The sequence below is a fragment of the Oncorhynchus gorbuscha genome, unplaced genomic scaffold, assembly GCF_021184085.1.
Source record: "Oncorhynchus gorbuscha isolate QuinsamMale2020 ecotype Even-year unplaced genomic scaffold, OgorEven_v1.0 Un_scaffold_1433, whole genome shotgun sequence".
Taxonomy (NCBI): domain Eukaryota; kingdom Metazoa; phylum Chordata; class Actinopteri; order Salmoniformes; family Salmonidae; genus Oncorhynchus; species Oncorhynchus gorbuscha.
Window position 1 is genome coordinate 31,028 of NW_025746214.1, and position 22,856 is coordinate 53,883.

At 44.4% G+C, this 22,856-nt stretch overlaps 1 pseudogene; it reads right to left on the reverse strand.

Moving 5' to 3' along the window:
• The window catches only part of LOC124022807, a 53,336-nt pseudogene that overhangs the window by 15,269 nt on the left and 15,211 nt on the right, over positions 1–22,856 (reverse strand).

Consider the following 22,856-nt stretch of genomic DNA (forward strand, 5'->3'; position numbering starts at 1 on the left):
ATGCTGAGGTTATGAAGGGATCTGTTATCTGTAATAGAGATGCTGAGGTTATGAAGGATCTGTTATCTTTGGTAGAGATGCTGAGGTTATGAAGGGATCTGAATCTGTAGTAGAGATGCTGAGGTTATGAAGGGATCTGTTATCTTTGGTAGAGATGCTGAGGTTATGAAGGGATCTGTTATCTGTAGTAGAGATGCTGAGGTTATGAAGGGATCTGTTATCTGTAGTAGAGATGCTGAGGTTATGAAGGGATCTGTTATCTGTAGTAGAGATGCTGAGGTTATGAAGGGATCTGTTATCTAGTAGAGATGCTGAGGTTATGAAGGGATCTGTTATCTGTAGTAGAGATGCTGAGGTTATGTAGGGATCTGTTATCTGTAGTAGAGATGCTGAGGTTATGAAGGGATCTGTTATCTGAGGTAGAGATGCTGAGGTTATGAGGTGTGGGATCTGTTATCTGTAGTAGAGATGCTGAGGTTATGAAGGGATCTGTTATCTTTGGTAGAGATGCTGAGGTTATGAAGGGATCTGTTATCTGTAGTAGAGATGCTGAGGTTATGAAGGGATCTGTTATCTGTAGTAGAGATGCTGAGGTTATGAAGGGATCTGTTATCTGTAGTAGAGATGCTGAGGTTATGAAGGGATCTGTTATCTGTAGTAGAGATGCTGAGGTTATGAAGGATCTGTTATCTGTAGTAGAGATGCTGAGGTTATGAAGGGGATCTGTTATCTGTGGTAGAGATGCTGAGGTTATAGGATCTGTTATCTTTGGTAGAGATGCTGAGGTTATGAAGGGATCTGTTATCTGTAGTAGAGATGCTGAGGTTATGAAGGGATCTGTTATCTTTGGTAGAGATGCTGAGGTTATGAAGGGATCTGTTATCTGTAGTAGAGATGCTGAGGTTATGAAGTGGATCTGTTATCTGTAGTAGAGATGCTGAGGTTATGAAGGATCTGTTATCTGTAGTAGAGATGCTGAGGTTATGAAGGGATCTGTTATCTGTAGTAGAGATGCTGAGGTTATGAAGGGATCTGTTATCTGTAGTAGAGATGCTGAGGTTATGAAGGGATCTGTAATCTGTAGTAGAGATGCTGAGGTTATGAAGGGATCTGTTATCTGTAGTAGAGATGCTGAGGTTATGAAGGGATCTGTTATCTGTAGTAGAGATGCTGAGGTTATGAAGGGATCTGTTATCTGTAGTAGAGATGCTGAGGTTATGAAGGGATCTGGAATCTGTAGTAGAGATGCTGAGGTTATGTAGGGATCTGTTATCTGTAGTAGAGATGCTGAGGAATGAAGGGATCTGTTATCTGTAGTAGAGATGCTGAGGTTATGAAGTGGAATCTCTACTCACTTTGACGCCTGAACTCAGACCCTCTAAAGTTCACTGGTCATCAGTGGCTCTGGAAGCTCACTGGAGGTATGATTTCAGAGCCCCTGATGGGGACGGAGAGGAGGGAGGGAGGAGGGAGGAGGGAGGGAGGGAGGGACTTCCTGGTGAGGGAGGGAGGGAGGGGAGAGAGGAACTCAGAGGCAGACCCTCTCCACTACAGGAGAGGCAGAGAGAGGCAGTTCCCTCCTCTAGAGGCTGGTGAGAGTCCAGTCCAGTCCTCTGATGGGGCAGAGGAACTCAAACTGCTGACCCTCTCCAGAGCAGTCCTGCATGAATCTCATTAGGCCTAATGGTGTGTTGGTTTCAGCTGTGATCAGAATACTAATGAGAATACACACAGTCCAACATGTTGCCACCCTCAGATTCCTGGAAGTGGACAGCAACATTACAAGGAAGCCTTTAGGACAGAGAGCGTCTTGGGCAAAACACAAGCGGACAACTTGGGAGATGTTGGGATGTGATCCCTCTGGGGCCCCCACAGCTGAACTAAACTCCAGGGCCAAATCCAGTTTCACCTTTCTAGTTGTATTAGTGGTATGTCCGGGATGCCCATGGGAACTCAATGAAATGCTTCCTTGCAGGCTCCTTACTGGACAATGCAACAGCAATCAGAAATAATATATGATAGGAATACCAACATGAAGTAACTGTCTCAGTAGAATAGAAGAGACATTTTAGCATCATGTCCAGTCCCTCTATAACACAGGAAGGAACCATGTGTAGTCCAATATTATAGACCAGTGTACAGTCCTGTGTGTCCCTGTGTGTCCTGTGTGTGTGTGTGTGTCCATGTCCAGTCCTCTGATGGGGTGTGCAGTGGAACTCAAACTGCTGACCCTCTCCACTACAGTCCTGCATGTTCCCTGTGTACTTGTGGTGTGTGTTGTGTCCATGCCTGTGTGTGTGTTTGTCTGTATGTGTGTGTACTCTGTAAATGTCTGTGTGTGTCTCCACTGAGAGCAGTCCTGCATGTTCCCTCTGTAAATGTCTGTGTTGTTGGTCCATGTCCAGTCCTCTGATGGGGTGCAGAGGAACTCAAACTGCTGACCCTGTGTACAGTCCTGCATGTTCCCTCCTCTACTTCCTGTGTGTGTTGGTGTGTGTGTGCCTGTGTTTGGGTATGCCTGTGTGTGTGTTTGTCTGTAAATGTCTGTGTTCCCTGTGTGAGACTTCCTGTGTGTGTGTATGTCTGTCAAACTGCTGACCCTCCACTACTCCTGCATGTTCCTCCTCTAATGTCTGTGTGTGTCCAGTCCTCTGATGGGGACGCAGAGGAACTCAAACTGCTGACCCTCTCCACTACAGTCCTGCATGTTCCCTCCTCTACTTCCTGGTGTTGTTGGTCCATGTCCAGTCCTCTGATGGGGACGCAGAGGAACTCTGTAAACTGCTGACCCTCTCCACTACAGTCCTGCATGTTCCTCCTCTACTTCCTGGTGGTGTTGGTCCATGTCCAGTCCTCTGTGTGGGTGTGCAGAGGAACTCAAACTGCTGACCCTGTCCATGTCTGTCAGTCCTGCATGTTCCCTCCTCTACTTCCTGGTGTTGTTGGTCCATGTCCAGTCCTCTGATGGGGTGTGAGGAACTCAAACTGCTGACCCTCTCCACTACAGTGCATGTTCCCTCCTCTACTGTGTGTGTTTGTGTATGCTCTGATGTGTGTGTTTGTCTGCATGTCCTCTACTTCCTGGTGTCTGGTCCATGTCCAGTCCTCTGTGGGGACGCAGAGGAACTCAAACTGCTGTCAAATGCTGACCCTCTCCACTGCAGTCCTGATGTTCCCTCCTCTACCTCCTGGTGTTGTTGGTCCATGTCCAGTCCTCTGATGGGGTGTGCAGAGGAACTCAAACTGCTGACCCTCTCCACTACAGTCCTGCATGTTCCCTCCTCTACTTCCTGGTGTTGTTGGTGCATGTCCAGTCCTTGATGGGGACGCAGAGGAATGCCTGCTGACCCTCTCCACTGCAGTCCTGCATGTTCCCTCTGTATCCTGGTGTTGTCTGTCCAGTCCTCTGATGGGGTGCAGAGAAACTGCTGACCCTCTCCACTACAGTCCTGCATGTTCCCTCCTCTACTTCCTGGTGTTGTTGGTCCATGTCCAGTCCTCTGATGGGGACAGAGTGAACTCAAACTGCTGACCCTCTCCACTACAGTCCTGCATGTTCCCTCCTCTACCTCCTGGTGTTGTTGGTCCATGTCCAGTCCTCTGATGGGGACCCAGAGGAACTCAAACTGCTGTCTCCACTACAGTCCTGCATGTTCCCTCCTCTACCTCCTGTAAATGTCTGTCTGTGTGTGTGTGGGGTGAGTGTCAAACTGCTGACCCTCCACTGCAGTCCTGCATGTTCCCTCCTCTACTTCCTGTGTGTGGTCCATGTCCAGTCCTCTGATGGGGACGCAGTGGAACTCAAACTGCTGACCCTCTCCACTGACAGTCCTGCAGTTTCTAGTAGATGTCCTGGATGGGTGGGAGCACTCTGATGTACTGGGCCTTGTGGTTGTGGACTGCTGACCCTTCCACTGCAGTCCTGCATGCCCCTCAGAACACTTCCTGGTGTTGTTGGTCCAGTCCTCTGATGGGGACGCAGAGTGAACTCAAATTTCTGACCAGCTCCCTTTAGAAGTTGCATGTTCCCTCCTCTACAACCTGGTGTTGTTGGTCCATGTCCAGTCCTCTGATGGGGACGCAGAGGAACTCAAACTGCTGACCCTCTCCACTGCAGTCCTGCATGTTCCCTCCTCTACTTCCTGGTGTTGTTGGTCCATGTCCAGTCCTCTGATGGGGACGCAGAGGAATTCAAACTGCTGACCCTCTCCACTGCAGTCCTGCATGTTCCCTCCTCTACCTCCTGGTGTTGTTGGTCCAGTCCTCTGATGGGGACACAGAGGAACTCAAACTGCTGACCCACTCCACTACAGTCCTGCATGTTCCCTCCTCTACTTCCTGGTGGTGGTGTTGTTGGTCCATGTCCAGTCCTCTGATGGGGACACAGAAGAACTCAAACTGCTGACCCTCTCCACTGCAGTCCTGCATGTTCCCTCCTCTACCTCCTGGTGTTGTTGGTCCAGTCCTCTGATGGGGACACAGAGGAACTCAAACTGCTGACCCTCTCCACTGCAGTCCTGCATGTTCCCTCCTCTACTTCCTGGTGTTGTTGGTCCATGTCCAGTCCTCTGATGGGGACACAGAGGAACTCAAACTGCTGACCCTCTCCACTACAGTCCTGCATGTTCCCTCCTCTACTTCCTGGTGTTGTTGGTCCATGTCCAGTCCTCTGATGGGCACGCAGAGGAACTCAAACTGCTGACCCTCTCCACTACAGTCCTGCATGTTCCCTCCTCTACTTCCTGTTGGTCCATGTCCAGTCCTCTGATGGGCACACAGAGGAACTCAAACTGCTGACCCTCTCCACTACAGTCCTGCATGTTCCCTCCTCTACTTCCTGGTGGTGGTGTTGGTCCATGTCCAGTCCTCTGATGGGGACACAGAGGAACACAAACTGCTGACCCTCTCCACTACAGTCCTGCATGTTCCCTCCTCTACTTCCTGGTGTTGTTGGTCCATGTCCAGTCCTCTGATGGGGACACAGAGGAACTCAAACTTCTGACCCTCTCCACTACAGTCCTGCATATTCCCTCCTCTACTTCCTGCTGGTGTTGTTGGTCCAGTCCTCTGATGGGGACACAGAGGAACTCAAACTTCTGACCCTCTCCACTACAGTCCTGCATATTCCCTCCTCTACTTCCTGGTGGTGGTGTTGGTCCATGTCCAGTCCTCTGATGGGGACACAGAGGAACTCAAACTGCTGACCCTCTCCACTACAGTCCTGCATGTTCCCTCCTCTACTTCCTGGTGGTGGTGTTGGTCCATGTCCAGTCCTCTGATGGGGACACAGAGGAACTCAAACTGCTGACCCTCTCCACTACAGTCCTGTATGTTCCCTCTTCTACTTCCTGGTGGTGTTGTTGGTCCATGTCCAGTCCTCTGATGGGGACACAGAGGAACTCAAACTGCTGACCCTCTCCACTACAGTCCTGCATGTTCCCTCCTCTACTTCCTGGTGGTGGTGTTGGTCCAGTCCTCTGATGGGGACACAGGGGAACTCAAACTGCTGACCCTCTCCACTGCAGTCCTGTCGATGTGGATCGGAGCTGGTTCCCTCCTCTACTTCCTGAAGTTCAACAATCAACTCATTTGTTTTGCAGATGTGGAGGGTGTTGTCCTGGCACCATAATGTCAGTTCACTTAGCTCCTGCCTATTGGCTGACTCATTGTTGTTGGTTATCAGGCCTACAACTGCTGTGCCGTCAGCAAACTAGATGATGGAGTTGGTGTCTTGCAAAGCCACGCGGTCGTGGGTGAACAGGAAGTACAGCAGAGGACTGAGGACGCTCTGAGCTTGGTGTCGAGCTCGGAGGGAACAATAGTGTTGAATGCTGAACTGTAGTCAATGAACAGCATTCTCACACAGGTGTTCCTCTTGTCCAGATGTGTTACGGCCGCGTGAATAGTGATGGAAATGGCATCTTTCTCGGTTCTGTTGGAGCGCTATTCAAACTGGACTGGGTCCAGTGTGCCTGGCATGCCGGCCTTGATGTGGGCCATGACCAGCCTCTCAAAGCACTTCACGATGACCGTCCCCTATTCCCTATATAGAGCACTACTTTAGACCAGGGCTCCTATTCCGTATATAGTGCACTACTTTAGACCAGGGCCCCTATTCCCTATATAGTGCACACATTTTGACCAGGGCCCCTATTCCCATTAATATGCACTACTTTTGACCAGAAACATATGGGTCCTGGTCAACAGTATTGCACTAAATAGGGAATATGCTGTCATTTAGATGTTAGGAAATAGGCAACAAGGAAATAGGCAACAAGGTGTAAAGGAAATAGGCAACAAGGTGTAAAGGAAATAGGCAACAAGGTGTGAAAGACAACAGTCTTCCACAAACACAAGAAGCGTTGATTGTGTTGACCTGAACATTGATGTATGTATTTCTGGAGGCGAGAATCTCCTGGAAGCAGAGTTATATCTAATGGTTATATATAGACAATGGAGCTCGCTAAAGGCTCGTTGTTATGGAGACCAGAGCCTGAGACCAGAGCCTGAGCCAGAGAGAGAGAGAGAGAGAGAGAGAGAGAGAGAGAGAGAGAGAGAGAGAGAGAGAGAGAGGTAAGAGGCGTGCAGGGGTGTGAATTCATCTGCGATGGTGTGTGCGTGTGCGTGTCAGACCTGGGTTCAAATACCTGTGTATTTAAGTATCTATACTGAACAAAGATATAAACGTAACCTGCAATCATTTCAAAGATTTTACTGAGTTACAGTTAATATGAGGAAATCGGTCAATTTAAATACATTCATTAGGCCCTAATCTGTGGATGTCACATGACTGGGAATACAGATATGCATCTGTTGGTCACAGACACCTTGGGGGAGTGGATCAGAAAACCAGTCAGTATCTGGTGGGACCATTTGCCTCATGCAGCGCGACACACCTCCTTCACATAGAGTTGATCAGGCTGTTGATTGTGGCCTGTGGAATATTGTCCCACTTCTCTCCAATGGCTGTGCAAAGTTGCTGGATAATGGCGGGAACTAGAACACGCTGTCGTAGATGTCAATCCAGAGCATCACAAACATGCTCAGTGGGTGACATGTCTGGTTAGTACTCAGTGGGTGACATGTCTGGTTAGTACTCAGTGGGTACTCAGTGGGTGACATGTCTGGTTAGTACTCAGTGGGTGACATGTCTGGTTAGTACTCAGTGGGTACTCAGTGGGTGACATGTCTGGTTAGTACTCAGTGGGTACTCAGGGGGTGACATGTCTGGTTAGTACTCAGTGGGTACTCAGTGGGTGACATGTCTGGTTAGTACTCAGTGGGTACTCAGTGGGTACTCAGTGGGTACTTAGTGGGTGACATGTCTGGTTAGTACTCAGTGGGTACTCAGTGGGTGACATGTCTGGTTAGTACTCAGTGGGTACTCAGTGGGTGACATGACTGGTTAGTACTCAGTGGGTACTCAGTGGGTACTCAGTGGGTGACATGTCTGGTTAGTACTCAGTGGGTGACATGTCTGGTTAGTACTCAGTGGGTGACATGTCTGGTTAGTACTCAGTGGGTACTCAGTGGGTGACATGTCTGGTTAGTACTCAGTGGGTACTCAGTGGGTACTCAGTGGGTGACATGTCTGGTTAGTACTCAGTGGGTACTCAGTGGGTACTCAGTGGGTGACATGACAGTGGGTGACATGACATTTAAATACTTTTTTTTAAATGTTGAGTATTTTAATGGTTATTTGTAAAAACGAAATAGTCTATCAAATTATATTTGAGGGTATTTTTAAATACTTATTTCAAATACTATGCATGGGAGTGTATTTAAGTGTTTTCATATACTGTGTGTGGGTGTGTGTGTGGGTGGGTGTGTCTGTCTGTGTGTGTGGGTGTGTAAGGCAACCTGCGATGGCGTGGGGGTCAGCTGAATACTCCTGTACGTCCATAACACCACAGTCTAGGGAGGCCTTCAGCTTCTTCAGCTTGGAGGCCGAGGGAGCAACTCTGAACAGACCCTACACACACAGGGAGTCAGGAAGACAGGAAGTCAGGAAGACAGGGAGTCAGGGAGTCACTCTGAACAGACACTACACACACAGGGAGTCAGGAAGTCACTCTGAACAGACACTACACACACAGGGAGTCAGGAAGACAGGAAGTCAGGAAGACAGGAAGTCAGGAAGACAGGGAGTCAGGGAGTCACTCTGAACAGACACTACACACACAGGGAGTCAGGAAGTCACTCTGAACAGACACTACACACACAGGGAGTCAGGAAGACAGGGAGTCAGGAAGTCACTCTGAACAGACACTACACACACAGGGAGTCAGGAAGACAGGAAGTCAGGAAGACAGGGAGTCAGGAAGTCACTCTGAACAGACACTACACACACAGGGAGTCAGGAAGACAGGAAGTCAGGAAGACAGGGAGTCAGGAAGTCACTCTGAACAGACACTACACACACAGGGAGTCAGGAAGACAGGGAGTCAGGAAGTCACTCTGAACAGACACTACACACACAGGGAGTCAGGAAGACAGGAAGTCAGGAAGACAGGGAGTCAGGAAGTCACTCTGAACAGACACTACACACACAGGGAGTCAGGAAGACAGGAAGTCAGGAAGACAGGGAGTCAGGAAGTCACTCTGAACAGACACTACACACACAGGGAGTCAGGAAGACAGGAAGTCAGGAAGACAGGGAGTCAGGAAGTCACTCTGAACAGACACTACACACACAGGGAGTCAGGAAGACAGGGAGTCAGGAAGACAGGGAGTCAGGAAGACAGGGAGTCAGGAAGTCACTCTGAACAGACACTACACACACAGGGAGTCAGGGAGTCACTCTGAACAGACACTACACACACAGGAAGTCAGGAAGAAAGGGAGTCAGGGAGTCACTCTGAACAGACACTACACACACAGGAAGTCAGGAAGACAGGGAGTCACTTTGAACAGACCCTACACACACAGGGAGTCAGGGAGTCACTCTGAACAGACACTACACACACAGGGAGTCAGGGAGTCAGGGAGTCAGGAAGACAGGGAGTCAGGGAGTCAGGGAGTCACTCTGAACAGACACTACACACACAGGGAGTCAGGGAGTCACTCTGAACAGACCCTACACACACAGGGAGTCAGGGAGTCAGGGAGTCACTCTGAACAGACACTACACACACAGGGAGTCAGGGAGTCAGGGAGTCACTCTGAACAGACCCTACACACACAGGAAGACAGGAAGACAGGGAGTCACTCTGAACAGACCCTACACACACAGGGAGTCAGGAAGACAGGAAGTCAGGAAGACAGGGAGTCAGGGAGTCACTCTGAACAGACACTACACACACAGGGAGTCAGGGAGTCAGGGAGTCACTCTGAACAGACCCTACACACACAGGAAGACAGGAAGACAGGGAGTCACTCTGAACAGACCCTACACACACAGGGAGTCAGGAAGACAGGAAGTCAGGAAGACAGGGAGTCAGGGAGTCACTCTGAACAGACCCCACACACACAGGGAGTCAGGAAGACAGGAAGTCAGGAAGAAAGTGAGTCAGGGAGTCACTCTGAACAGACACTACACACACAGGGAGTCAGGAAGACAGGAAGTCAGGAAGACAGGGAGTCAGGGAGTCAGGGAGTCACTCTGAACAGACCCCAGACACACAGGTAGTCAGGAAGACAGGAAGTCAGGAAGAAAGGGAGTCAGGGAGTCACTCTGAACAGACACTACACACACAGGGAGTCAGGGAGTCACTCTGAACAGACACTACACACACAGGGAGTCAGGGAGTCACTCTGAACAGACACTACACACACAGGGAGTCAGGGAGTCACTCTGAACAGACCCCACACACACAGGGAGTCAGGAAGACAGGGAGTCAGGAAGACAGGAAGTCAGGAAGAAAGGGAGTCAGGGAGTCACTCTGAACAGACACTACACACACAGGGAGTCAGGGAGTCACTCTGAACAGACCCCACACACACAGGGAGTCAGGAAGACAGGGAGTCAGGAAGACAGGAAGTCAGGAAGAAAGGGAGTCAGGGAGTCACTCTGAACAGACACTACACACACAGGGAGTCAGGGAGTCACTCTGAACAGACCCCACACACACAGGGAGTCAGGAAGACAGGGAGTCAGGAAGACAGGAAGTCAGGAAGAAAGGGAGACAGGGAGTCACTCTGAACAGACACTACACACACAGGGAGTCAGGAAGACAGGAAGTCAGGAAGACAGGGAGTCAGGGAGTCACTCTGAACAGACACTACACACACAGGGAGTCAGGAAGACAGGGAGTCAGGAAGACAGGAAGACAGGGAGTCAGGAAGACAGGGAGTCAGGGAGACAGGGAGTCAGGAAGACAGGGAGTCAGGAAGACAGGGAGTCAGGAAGACAGGGAGTCAGGAAGGCAGGGAGTCAGGAAGACAGGGAGTCAGGGGGTCAGGAAGACAGGGAGTCAGGAAGACAGGGAGTCAGGAAGACAGGGAGTCAGGAAGCCAGGAAGACAGGGAGTCAGGAAGACAGGGAGTCAGGAAGACAGGAAGACAGGGAGTCAGGAAGACAGGGAGTCAGGAAGACAGGGAGTCAGGGAGTCAGGAAGACAGGGAGTCAGGAAGACAGGGAGTCAGGGAGTCAGGAAGACAGGGAGTCAGGAAGACAGGAAGTCAGGAAGACAGGGAGTCAGGAAGACAGGGAGTCACTCTGAACAGACCCTACACACACAGGGAGTCAGGAAGACAGGAAGTCAGGAAGACAGGGAGTCAGGGAGTCACTCTGAACAGACCCCACACACACAGGGAGTCAGGAAGACAGGAAGTCAGGAAGAAAGGGAGTCAGGGAGTCACTCTGAACAGACCCCACACGCACAGGGAGTCAGGAAGACAGGAAGTCAGGAAGAAAGGGAGTCAGGAAGTCACTCTGAACAGACCCTACACACACAGGGAGTCACTCTGAACAGACCCTACACACACAGGGAGTCAGGGAGTTAGGAAGACAGGGAGTCAGGAAGACAGGGAGTCAGGAAGACAGGGAGTCAGGAAGTCAGGGAATCAGAGCAGGGTCATCATAGAGATAAATAGTGAAATATAAATCTAGTACATACTGTAACTTTGTCTACAATAAACACTCTCTAGCGGCTAAATCCTATATTAACGCTACTCTGTAATCAGAATGTTTAGTAGTGTTAATTAGGCTTCATCTGGGTCTGGGAAACTTAGTATTAAGTGGGCTTCACCTGGGTCTGGGAAACTTTGTATTAAGTGGGCTTCATCTGGGTCTGGGAAACTTAGTAGTGTTAATTAGGCTTCATCTGGGTCTGGGAAACTTAGTAGTGTTAATTAGGCTTCATCTGGGTCTGGAAAACTTAGTAGTGTTAATTAGGCTTCGTCTGGGAAACTTAGTAGTGTTAATTAGGGTTCATCTGGGTCTGGGAAAGTTAGTGTTAATTAGGGTTCATCTGGGTCTGGGAAACTTAGTAGTGTTAATTAGGCTTCATCTGGGTCTGGGAAAGTTAGTGTTAAGTAGGCTTCATCTGGGTTTGGGAAACTTAGTAGTGTTAATTAGGCTTTATCTGGGTCTGGGAAAGTTAGTGTTAATTAGGCTTCATCTGGGTCTGGGAAACTTAGTAGTGTTAATTAGGCGTCATCTGGGTCTGGGAAACTTAGTAGTGTTAATTAGGCTTCATCTGGGTCTGGGAAACTTAGTAGTGTTAAGTAGGCTTCATCTGGGTCTGGGAAACTTATTGTTAAGTGGGCTTCATCTGGGTCTGGGAAACTTAGTAGTGTTAATTAGGCTTCATCTGGGTCTGGGAAACTTAGTAGTGTTAATTATGCTTCATCTGGGTCTGGAAAACTTAGTAGTGTTAATTAGGCTTCGTCTGGGAAACTTAGTAGTGTTAATTAGGCTTCATCTGGGTCTGGGAAAGTTAGTGTTAATTAGGGTTCATCTGGGTCTGGGAAACTTAGTAGTGTTAATTAGGCTTCATCTGGGTCTGGGAAAGTTAGTGTTAATTAGGCTTCATCTGGGTTTGGGAAAGTTAGTGTTAATTAGGCTTCATCTGGGTCTGGGAAAGTTAGTAGTGTTAATTAGGCTTCATCTGGGTCTGGGAAAGTTAGTGTTAATTAGGCTTCATCTGGGTCTGGGAAAGTTAGTAGTGTTAATTAGGCTTCATCTGGGTCTGGGAAAGTTAGTGTTAATTAGGCTTCATCTGGGTTTGGGAAACTTAGTAGTGTTAATTAGGCTTTATCTGGGTCTGGGAAAGTTAGTGTTAATTAGGCTTCATCTGGGTCTGGGAAACTTAGTAGTGTTAATTAGGCATCATCTGGGTCTGGGAAACTTAGTAGTGTTAATTAGGCTTCATCTGGGTCTGGGAAAGTTAGTGTTAAGTAGGCTTCATCTGGGTCTGGGAAAGTTAGTGTTAATTAGGCTTCATCTGGGTCTGGGAAACTTAGTAGTGTTAATTAGGCTTCATCTGGGTCTGGGAAACGTAGTAGGGTTAATTAGGCTTCATCTGGGTCTGGGAAACTTAGTAGTGTTAAGTAGGCTTCATCTGGGTCTGGGAAACTTATTGTTAAGTAGGCTTCATCTGGGTCTGGGAAACTTATTGTTAAGTATGCTTCATCTGGGTCTGGGAAACTTATTGTTAAGTAGGCATCATCTGGGTCTGGGAAAGTTAGTGTTAAGTAGGCTTCATCTGGGTCTGGGAAAGTTAGTGTTAAGTATGCTTCATTTGGGTCGGCAGGGTAGCCTAGTGATTAGAGTGTTGGACCAGTAACCGGAAGGTTGCAAGTTCAAACCCCTGAGCTGACAAGGTACAAATCTGTCGTTCTGCCCCTGAACAGGGAGTTAACTCACTGTTCCTAGGCCATCATTGAAAATAAGAACTTGTTCTTAACTGATCTTGCCTGGTTAAATAAAGGTAAAAATAAAATCTGGGTCTGGGAAACTTAGTGTAAAGCAGACTTCATCTTTTCCTATACCTCCTCCTGCATGCCACACTCCAGCAGCATTGTGACACAGGCCTCGATGGGGAAGGCGATCTCTCTGCTGCTGATGGTCAGGTGTTCCTCCAGGGCCTTGCCATACGAAGGCTTCTCCACCCACGCCTCTGTGGCAGGACAACACATTATACAACAGTTAGACACACGAGGCATGTGTACATGTGCAGGCATGGACGAGCTCTCTCTCTCTCACACACACACACATTACTCACCCTGGTGAGCCTTAATGGTGGGCAGGACACTCTGGAGAATCTCTAGAGACTTCCTGTGATATTCTGCCTGGATCTCTATGAGCTACAGGGAGACACACAGGGACAGAGAGGGGGACAGAGAGGGGGACAGAGACACAGGGACATAGACACAGGGACAGAGACACAGGGACAGAGAGGGGGACAGATACATAGAGACAGAGACACAGGGACAGAGAGGGGGACAGAGACAAATGGAAGGAGAGGGAGACAGAGACACAGGGACAGAGAGGGGACAGAGACACAGGGACAGAGACAAAGGGGCAGAGAGGGGGCCAGTGAGACACGTAAGGAAACAGAGGGAGACCGAGAGACTCAGAAGGACAGAGAGGGGGACAGATAGGGGGACAGAGACACAGGGACAGAGAGGGAGACAGAGGGACAGAGGGTGACAGAAGGACAGAGAGACACAGAGGGACAGAGGGGGACAGAGACACAGGGACAGAGAGGGAGACAGAGGGACAGAGGGTGACAGAAGGACAGAGAGGGACAGAGGGACAGAGAGGGGGACAGAGACACAGGGACAGAGAGGGAGACAGAGGGACAGAGGGTGACAGAAGGACAGAGAGACACAAAGGGACAGAGGGGTAAAAGGTGAGGTTTAAACAGCCGCTCAGCTATTTGACTGTAAAAGGAGTCAATGTAATCTGAAGGGCAATGCAATGATACAGAAAACGTACTGACCGTCTGAAAGTAGTTTGCATAGTCTATTTCTTTGGCCACAAAATTATACATATCTGCTGATAGTTGATCCTGGAAAAGAGAATAAGAAATGACATGTAACCTTAATACAGCCTGTAACCTTAATACAGCCTGTAACCTTAATACAGCCTGTAACCTAAATACAGCCTGTAACCTAAATACAGCCTGTAACCTTAATACAGTCTGTAACCTTAATACAGCCTGTAACCTTAATACAGCCTGTAACCTTATTACAGCCTGTAACCTTATTACAGCCTGTAACCTTAATACAGCCTGTAACCTTAATACAGCCTGTAACCTTAATACAGCCTGTAACCTTAATACAGCCTGTAACCTTAATACAGCCTGTAACCTTAATACAGCCTGTAACCTAAATACAGCCTGTAACCTTAATACAGCCTGTAACCTTAATACAGCCTGTAACCTAAATACAGCCTGTAACCTTAATACAGCCTGTAACCTTAATACAGCCTGTAACCTAAATACAGCCTGTAACCTTAATACAGCCTGTAACCTAAATACAGCCTGTAACCTTAATACAGCCTGTAACCTTAATACAGCCTGTAACCTTAATACAGCCTGTAACCTTAATACAGCCTGTAACCTAAATACAGCCTGTAACCTTAATACAGCCTGTAACCTTAATACAGCCTGTAACCTTAATACAGCCTGTAACCTTAATACAGCCTGTAACCTTAATACAGCCTGTAACCTTAATACAGCCTGTAACCTTAATACAGCCTGTAAGCCTGTAATACAGCCTGTAACCTTAATACAGCCTGTAACCTTAATACAGCCTGTAACCTAAATACAGCCTGTAACCTTAATACAGCCTGTAACCTTAATACAGCCTGTAACCTAAATACAGCCTGTAACCTTAATACAGCCTGTAACCTAAATACAGCCTGTAACCTTAATACAGCCTGTAACCTTAATACAGCCTGTAACCTTAATACAGCCTGTAACCTAAATACAGCCTGTAACCTTAATACAGCCTGTAACCTTAATACAGCCTGTAACCTTAATACAGCCTGTAACCTTAATACAGCCTGTAACCTTAATACAGCCTGTAACCTTAATACAGCCTGTAACCTTAATACAGCCTGTAACCTTAATACAGCCTGTAACCTAAATACAGCCTGTAACCTTAATACAGCCTGTAACCTTAATACAGCCTGTAACCTTAATACAGCCTGTAACCTTAATACAGCCTGTAACCTTAATACAGCCTTTAACCTTAATACAGCCTGTAACCTTAATACAGCCTGTAACCTTAATACAGTCTGTAACCTAAATACAGCCTGTAACCTAAATACAGCCTGTAACCTTAATACAGCCTGTAACCTTAATACAGCCTTTAACCTTAATACAGCCTGTAACCTTAATACAGCCTTTAACCTTAATACAGCCTGTAACCTTAATACAGCCTGTAACCTTAATACAGCCTGTAACCTTAATACAGCCTGTAACCTAAATACAGCCTGTAACCTTAATACAGCCTGTAACCTTAATACAGCCTGTAACCTTAATACAGCCTGTAACCAAATACAGCCTGTAACCTTAATACAGCCTGTAACCTAAATACAGCCTGTAACCTTAATACAGCCTGTAACCTTAATACAGCCTGTAACCTTAATACAGCCTGTAACCTTAATACAGCCTGTAACCTTAATACAGCCTGTAACCTTAATACAGCCTGTAACCTTAATACAGCCTGTAACCTTAATACAGCCTGTAACCTTAATACAGCCTGTAACCTAAATACAGTCTGTAACCTTAATACAGCCTGTAACCTAAATACAGCCTGTAACCTAAATACAGCCTGTAACCTTAATACAGCCTGTAACCTTAATACAGCCTGTAACCTTAATACAGCCTGTAACCTTAATACAGCCTGTAACCTAAATACAGCCTGTAACCTTAATACAGCCTGTAACCTTAATACAGCCTGTAACCTTAATACAGCCTGTAACCTTAATACAGCCTGTAACCTTAATACAGCCTGTAACCTTAATACAGTCTGTAACCTTAATACAGCCTGTAACCTTAATACAGCCTGTAACCTAAATACAGCCTGTAACCTTAATACAGCCTGTAACCTAAATACAGCCTGTAACCTTAATACAGCCTGTAACCTAAATACAGCCTGTAACCTTAATACAGCCTGTAACCTTAATACAGCCTGTAACCTAAATACAGCCTGTAACCTTAATACAGCCTGTAACCTAAATACAGCCTGTAACCTTAATACAGCCTGTAACCTAAATACAGCCTGTAACCTTAATACAGCCTGTAACCTTAATACAGCCTGTAAATACAGCCTGTAACCTTAATACAGCCTGTAACCTTAATACAGCCTGTAACCTAAATACAGCCTGTAACCTTAATACAGCCTGTAACCTAAATACAGCCTGTAACCTTAATACAGCCTGTAACCTTAATACAGCCTGTAACCTTAATACAGCCTGTAACCTAAATACAGCCTGTAACCTTAATACAGCCTGTAACCTTAATACAGCCTGTAACCTAAATACAGCCTGTAACCTAAATACAGCCTGTAACCTTAATACAGCCTGTAACCTAAATACAGCCTGTAACCTAAATACAGTCTGTAACCTTAATACAGCCTGTAACCTTAATACAGCCTGTAACCTAAATACAGCCTGTAACCTAAAATACAGCCTGTAACCTTAATACAGCCTGTAACCTTAATACAGCCTGTAACCTTAATACAGTCTGTAACCTTAATACAGCCTGTAACCTTAATACAGCCTGTAACCTTAATACAGCCTGTAACCTAAATACAGCCTGTAACCTAAATACAGCCTGTAACCTTAATACAGCCTGTAACCTTAATACAGCCTGTAACCTTAATACAGCCTGTAACCTAAATACAGCCTGTAACCTTAATACAGCCTGTAACCTTAATACAGCCTGTAACCTTAATACAGCCTGTAACCTTAATACAGCCTGTAACCTTAATACAGCCTGTAACCTTATTGCAGCCTGTAACCTAAATACAGCCTGTAACCTTAATACAGTCTGTAACCTAAATACAGTCTGTAACCTAAATACAGTCTGTAACCTAAATAGAGTCTGTAACCTTAATACAGCCTGTAACCTAAATACAGCCTGTAACCTTAATACAGCCTGTAACCTTAATACAGTCTGTAACCTTAATACAGCCTGTAACCTAAATACAGCCTGTAACCTTAATACAGCCTGTAACCTTAATACAGCCTGTAACCTTAATACAGCCTGTAACCTTAATACAGCCTGTAACCTTAATACAGCCTGTAACCTAAATACAGCCTGTAACCTTAATACAGCCTGTAACCTTAATACAGCCTGTAACCTTAATACAGCCTGTAACCTTAATACAGCCTGTAACCTTAATACAGCCTGTAACCTTAATACAGCCTGTAACCTTATTGCAGCCTGTAACCTAAATACAGCCTGTAACCTTAATACAGTCTGTAACCTAAATACAGTCTGTAACCTAAATACAGTCTGTAACCTAAATAGAGTCTGTAACCTTAATACAGCCTGTAACCTAAATACAGTCTGTAACCTTAATACAGCCTGTAACCTTAATACAGTCTGTAACCTAAATAGAGTCTGTAACCTTAATACAGCCTGTAACCTAAATACAGTCTGTAACCTTAATACAGCCTGTAACCTAAATACAGCCTGTAACCTTAATACAGCCTGTAACCTTAATACAGCCTGTAACCTTAATACAGTCTGTAACCTAAATAGAGTCTGTAACCTTAATACAGCCTGTAACCTTAATACAGCCTGTAACCTTAATACAGCCTGTAACCTTAATACAGCCTGTAACCTTAATACAGCCTGTAACCTTAATACAGCCTGTAACCTTAATACAGCCTGTATACAGCCTGTAACCTTAATACAGCCTGTAACCTTAATACAGCCTGTAACCTTAATACAGCCTGTAACCTTAATACAGCCTGTAACCTTAATACAGCCTGTAACCTTAATACAGCCTGTAACCTAAATACAGCCTGTAACCTTAATACAGCCTGTAACCTAAATACAGTCTGTAACCTTAATACAGCCTGTAACCTAAATACAGCCTGTAACCTTAATACAGCCTGTAACCTTAATACAGCCTGTAACCTTAATACAGCCTGTAACCTAAATACAGCCTGTAACCTTAATACAGCCTGTAACCTTAATACAGCCTGTAACCTTAATACAGTCTGTAACCTAAATACAGCCTGTAACCTTAATACAGCCTGTAACCTAAATACAGCCTGTAACCTAAATACAGCCTGTAACCTTAATACAGTCTGTAACCTAAATACAGCCTGTAACCTTAATACAGCCTGTAACCTTAATACAGTCTGTAACCTAAATACAGTCTGTAACCTTAATACAGCCTGTAACCTTGTAGTGGTTAATACAGTCTATAACCTTGTAGTGGTTAATACAGTCTGTAACCTTAATACAGTCTGTAACCTTAATACAGTCTGTAACCTTAATACAGTCTGTAACCTTGTAGTGGTTAATACAGTCTGTAACCTTGTAGTGGTTAATACAGTCTATAACCTTGTAGTGGTTAATACAGTCTGTAACCTTGTAGTGGTTAATACAGTCTGTAACCTTAATACAGTCTGTAACCTTAATACAGTCTGTAACCTTAATACAGTCTGTAACCTTAATGCAGTCTGTAACCTTAATACAGTCTGTAACCTTGTAGTGGTTAATACAGTCTGTAACCTTGTAGTGGTTAATACAGTCTGTAACCTTAATACAGTCTGTAACCTTGTAGTGGTTAATACAGTCTGTAACCTTAATACAGTCTGTAACCTTAATACAGTCTGTAACCTTGTAGTGGTTAATACAGTCTGTAACCTTGTAGTGGTTAATACAGTCTGTAACCTTGTAGTGGTTAATACAGTCTGTAACCTTGTAGTGGTTAATACAGTCTGTAACCTTGTAGTGGTTAATACAGTCTGTAACCTTGTAGTGGTTAATACAGTCTGTAACCTTGTAGTGGTTAATACAGTCTGTAACCTTGTAGTGGTTAATACAGTCTGTAACCTTAATACAGTCTGTAACCTTAATACAGTCTGTAACCTTGTAGTGGTTAATACAGTCTGTAACCTTAATACAGTCTGTAACCTTGTAGTGGTTAATACAGTCTGTAACCTTAATACAGTCTGTAACCTTGTAGTGGTCAATACAGTCTGTAACCTAAATACAGTCTGTAACCTTGTAGTGGTTAATACAGTCTGTAACCTTGTAGTGGTTAATACAGTCTGTAACCTTGTAGGGGTTAATACAGTCTGTAACCTTAATACAGTCTGTAACCTTGTAGTGGTTAATACAGTCTGTAACCTTAATACAGTCTGTAACCTTAATACAGTCTGTAACCTTGTAGTGGTTAATACAGTCTGTAACCTTGTAGTGGTTAATACAGTCTGTAACCTTGTAGTGGTTAATACAGTCTGTAACCTTGTAGTGGTTAATACAGTCTGTAACCTTGTAGTGGTTAATACAGTCTGTAACCTTGTAGTGGTTAATACAGTCTGTAACCTTGTAGTGGTTAATACAGTCTGTAACCTTGTAGTGGTTAATACAGTCTGTAACCTTAATACAGTCTGTAACCTTAATACAGTCTGTAACCTTGTAGTGGTTAATACAGTCTGTAACCTTAATACAGTCTGTAACCTTGTAGTGGTTAATACAGTCTGTAACCTTAATACAGTCTGTAACCTTGTAGTGGTCAATACAGTCTGTAACCTAAATACAGTCTGTAACCTTGTAGTGGTTAATACAGTCTGTAACCTTGTAGTGGTTAATACTTGTAGTGGTTAATACAGTCTGTAACCTTGTAGGGGTTAATACAGTCTGTAACCTTAATACAGTCTGTAACCTTAATACAGTCTGTAACCTTGTAGTGGTTAATACAGTCTATAACCTTGTAGTGATTAATACAGTCTGTAACCTTAATACAGTCTGTAACCTTGTAGTGGTCAATACAGTCTATAACCTTAATACAGTCTGTAACCTTGTAGTGGTTAATACAGTCTGTAACCTTGTAGTGGTTAATACAGTCTGTAACCTTAATACAGTCTGTAACCTTAATACAGTCTATAACCTTAATACAGTCTGTAACCTTGTAGTGGTTAATACAGTCTGTAACCTTGTAGTTAATACAGTCTGTTAATACAGTCTGTAACCTTGTAGTGGTTAATACAGTCTGTAACCTTGTAGTGGTTAATACAGTCTGTAACCTTGTAGTGGTTAATACAGTCTGTAACCTTAATACAGTCTGTAACCTTGTAGTGGTTAATACAGTCTGTAACCTTAATACAGTCTGTAACCTTGTAGTAGTTAATACAGTCTGTAACCTTAATACAGTCTGTAACCTTGTAGTGGTTAATACAGTCTGTAACCTTGTAGTGGTTAATACAGTCTGTAACCTTAATACAGTCTGTAACCTTAATACAGTCTGTAACCTTGTAGTGGTTAATACAGTCTGTAACCTTGTAGTGGTTAATACAGCCTGTAACCTTAATACAGTCTGTAACCTTGTAGTGGTTAATACAGTCTGTAACCTTGTAGTGGTTAATACAGTCTGTAACCTTGTAGTGGTTAATACAGTCTGTAACCTTAATACAGTCTGTAACCTTGTAGTGGTTAATACAGTCTGTAACCTTAATACAGTCTGTAACCTTGTAGTGGTTAATACAGTCTATAACCTTGTAGTGGTTAATACAGTCTATAACCTTGTAGTGGTTAATACAGTCTGTAACCTTGTAGTGGTTAATACAGTCTGTAACCTTGTAGTAGTTAATACAGTCTGTAACCTTAATACAGTCTGTAACCTTGTAGTGGTTAATACAGTCTGTAACCTTAATACAGTCTGTAACCTTGTAGTAGTTAATACAGTCTGTAACCTTAATACAGTCTGTAACCTTGTAGTGGTTAGTACAGTCTGTAACCTTGTAGTGGTTAATACAGTCTGTAACCTTGTAGTGGTTAATACAGTCTGTAACCTTAATACAGTCTGTAACCTTGTAGTGGTTAGTACAGTCTGTAACCTTGTAGTGGTTAATACAGTCTGTAACCTTGTAGTGGTTAATACAGTCTGTAACCTTGTAGGGGTTAATACAGTCTGTAACCTTGTAGTGGTTAATACAGTCTATAACCTTGTAGTGGTTAATACAGTCTGTAACCTTGTAGTGGTTAATACAGTCTGTAACCTTAATACAGTCTGTAACCTTAATACAGTCTATAACCTTGTAGTGGTTAATACAGTCTGTAACCTTGTAGGGGTTAATACAGTCTGTAACCTTGTAGTGGTTAATACAGTCTGTAACCTTGTAGTGGTTAATACAGTCTGTAACCTTGTAGTGGTTAATACAGTCTGTAACCTTGTAGTGGTTAATACAGTCTGTAACCTTAATACAGTCTGTAACCTTGTAGTGGTTAATACAGTCTGTAACCTTAATACAGTCTGTAACCTTGTAGTAGTTAATACAGTCTGTAACCTTAATACAGTCTGTAACCTTGTAGTAGTTAATACAGTCTGTAACCTTAATACAGTCTGTAACCTTGTAGTGGTTAATACAGTCTGTAACCTTAATACAGTATGTAACCTTGTAGTGGTTAATACAGTCTGTAACCTTAATACAGTCTGTAACCTTGTAGTGGTTAATACAGTCTGTAACCTTGTAGTGGTTAATACAGTCTATAACCTTGTAGTGGTTAATACAGTCTGTAACCTTGTAGTGGTTAATAGTCTGTAACCTTAATACAGTCTGTAACCTTAATACAGTCTGTAACCTTAATACAGTCTGTAACCTTAATACAGTCTGTAACCTTAATACAGTCTGTAACCTTGTAGTGGTTAATACAGTCTGTAACCTTGTAGTGGTTAATACAGTCTGTAACCTTGTAGTGGTTAATAGTCTGTAACCTTAATACAGTCTGTAACCTTAATACAGTCTGTAACCTTGTAGTGGTTAATACAGTCTGTAACTTTGTAGTGGTTAATAGTCTGTAACCTTAATACAGTCTGTAACCTTGTAGTGGTTAATACAGTCTGTAACCTTAATACAGTCTGTAACCTTGTAGTGGTTAATACAGCCTGTAACCTTAATACAGTCTGTAACCTTAATACAGTCTGTAACCTTGTAGTGGTTAATACAGTCTGTAACCTTAATACAGTCTGTAACCTTGTAGTGGTTAATACAGCCTGTAACCTTAATACAGTCTGTAACCTTGTAGTGGTTAATACAGTCTGTAACCTTAATACAGTCTGTAACCTTGTAGTGGTTAATACAGTCTGTAACCTTGTAGTGGTTAATACAGTCTGTAACCTTAATACAGTCTGTAACCTTGTAGTGGTTAATACAGTCTATAACCTTAATACAGTCTGTAACCTTGTAGTGGTTAATACAGTCTGTAACCTTGTAGTGGTTAATAGTCTGTAACCTTGTAGTGGTTAATACAGTCTGTAACCTTGTAGTGGTTAATACAGTCTGTAACCTTAATACAGTCTGTAACCTTAATACAGTCTGTAACCTTGTAGTGGTTAATACAGTCTGTAACCTTAATACAGTCTGTAACCTTAATACAGTCTGTAACCTTAATACAGTCTGTAACCTTAATACAGTCTGTAACCTTATAGTGGTAATACAGTCTGTAACCTTGTAGTGGTTAATACAGTCAGTAACCTTGTAGTGGTTAATACAGTCAGTAACCTTGTAGTGGTTAATACAGTCTGTAACCTTATAGTGGTTAATACAGTCTGTAACCTTAATACAGTCTGTAACCTTGTAGTGGTCAATACAGTCTGTAACCTTAATACAGTCTGTAACCTTGTAGTGGTTAATACAGTCTGTAACCTTAATACAGTCAGTAACCTTGTAGTGGCTAATATAGTTTCATGGTGTGGGGAGGTCAGTGGAATACAGT